General features: G+C 45.5%; 1 non-coding gene across 1 annotated transcript; it reads left to right on the top strand.

Annotated features, from left to right (window-relative positions):
• Positions 1 to 749: 749 nt before the first annotated feature.
• On the top strand, positions 750 to 874 carry LOC115067305. Its single transcript, XR_003846733.1, has one exon. It is a non-coding gene; the product is annotated as a small nucleolar RNA SNORA30/SNORA37 family (small nucleolar RNA).
• The last annotated feature ends 1,110 nt before the right edge of the window (positions 875 to 1,984 follow it).

Below are 1,984 nucleotides of genomic sequence, written 5' to 3'. Positions count from 1 at the left end.
GCATGCCTCAGCCCTCACCACTCCCTAGCAGCCACACACAGACTCATATGGCTATTTTGGCCCCTCTTACATTCTTTAATCTAGCTGCCATGTTAAAACCCCAGGAAGAGTCCATGCAAACCCAGTGCCTAACTCTGAAGAACCTCTTTGATGTTGCCAAATGCTCTGCTTCCCCATTCCTGCTTTCCATCTTTAATTACTGGCAAATCCATTCCTCCAAGATCACACTGGCTGCAAGCCTGAAGCTCTACTGTTTTAGGACTCTTCCATTTGAAGAAACCTGCTGGCTTCTGTTTCCATAAGACTGATAAGAGGATGGTGTTCTCTTCCTACTGTCTCTACTGTTCATAGTTGTAGTCTTGTAGGTTGACTGGGTTTACATCACATGGTATCAGAGAGGCCCTGAGAAGTCTGGAGGGTCAAAGATCTCCTCCTTCATACACTGGCAGTTGGCACAGGCTGACAACTGGGGATTCAGCTGGAGCCTTGGTGTCCCTTCATGTGCCTCTCTTCACAGTGTGATAGCAAGAGGCAGTCCAAGAAGGGAAGATGGGAGCTGTGTTTCTCCTGAGGTCCAGGCCCAGAGAGTGTGACTTCCAACATATTCTAATATTGTAATAATAATATAATAATAATAATACTAACAACAGGTAGGTGCATCCTGGAGGGATCCCAGAGGGGAACAAGTAGACTCTATCTCATGACTTGAATATGCCCCTCAAAGGTAGTATGATAAAAGTTCTGTCCTCCTAGCACTTTCACAGATCCTCCCTTAGTGGGGCCAGGATTTGGTAGCTGGTACTGAGAGAAAACCCTTGATTACATCCTTGCCCTGATACTGTACCACTGGCACTTGTCTCTTAAGGGAAGAGAGAGAGAGAGAGAGAGAGAGAGAGAGAGAGAGAGAGAGAAAGCTCTGTCCTCAGTGGAGCAGTGCTGAAGAGATGGAACTGAACCTTCACGCCCATGAAGAGACAAAGACTAGTCTCTGGAGTGAGTGAGTTCTCATGAGAACTTTGCGCTCTGTGTATGGCCACAACTTTCTCCCTTTTCATTTCTCTTCTAGGTCCTGAAGCAGCCAGCAGACACTGGCTAGGCTGCCATTCCCCTTGCTGTTCATATTCTCTTATGGAACATAAGCCTCTACATAAAGTGCCTAGCCTCAAATACTTTGTAATAGGAACCCAATTGGACTAGAATGCAACATCTTCTCATGCATAAAAGCAGTCTATGAGGTAAGAGATTATATTGAAACCACTTTGGAAGCAGAGTGTTCCACAAATAAACTTGTACAATGCTTTGTGTACAGGAGACCCTCATCAGTATTAGTTTTCCATCCATCCTCACACATTAAGTATCTGTTGTGTATCCCAGATCTTTAAGTATTGAGAAATTGGAGATGGCTGCATCCATGATGGGACTCAAAGTTCTGGGTGGGAAATGGGAAATCAATACAGAAATTATAGGCCAATATAGCAAACTTCTTTGCAAGAAGAATGCATAGAGATTGGCAGCTAGGATCCCATGGGGCCAACAGGATTGGCTAGAGAGTTGCTAGCTCCAGGTTAGGGGAGATGCTTTCACAGAGTCCTTGGATTACAACAGGGTGCCTGGACTGCCAGAAGCAGATTTCCCATTGCATGAGATCTGCCATGCACGGGACTTTCTCCCTTTCCACTTCTCTGCCAGGTTACAAAACAGCCAACAGACCCAGTGTAGGTGGATGAAGAGAAGATAAAGCCGCAACACAGAGGTGAGACACCGGATCATACCTGTTCAATTTGCAAGTCCAGCTGTGCCTGAGGTTTGCCTTTGACTTGGGTTCTGAGCGCCAAGGTTATTTCCCTTCAGGCCAAAAGCAATATGGTTAAGATCACCAATCCTTTTTGCAGAAAAGAACCCTGACATTCTGTTCACAAGGGTCTCAAGGTGTGTATTCTTTACCTTCCTCGTTTTTGTGACCAAATACCTGAGAAGAAGCAAC

This window comes from Nannospalax galili, unplaced genomic scaffold (assembly GCF_000622305.1).
Source record: "Nannospalax galili isolate Female #2095 unplaced genomic scaffold, S.galili_v1.0 scaffold104, whole genome shotgun sequence".
In the NCBI taxonomy this organism is placed as follows: Eukaryota; Metazoa; Chordata; class Mammalia; order Rodentia; family Spalacidae; genus Nannospalax; species Nannospalax galili.
This window is presented reverse-complemented; position numbering and strand designations above follow the sequence as displayed.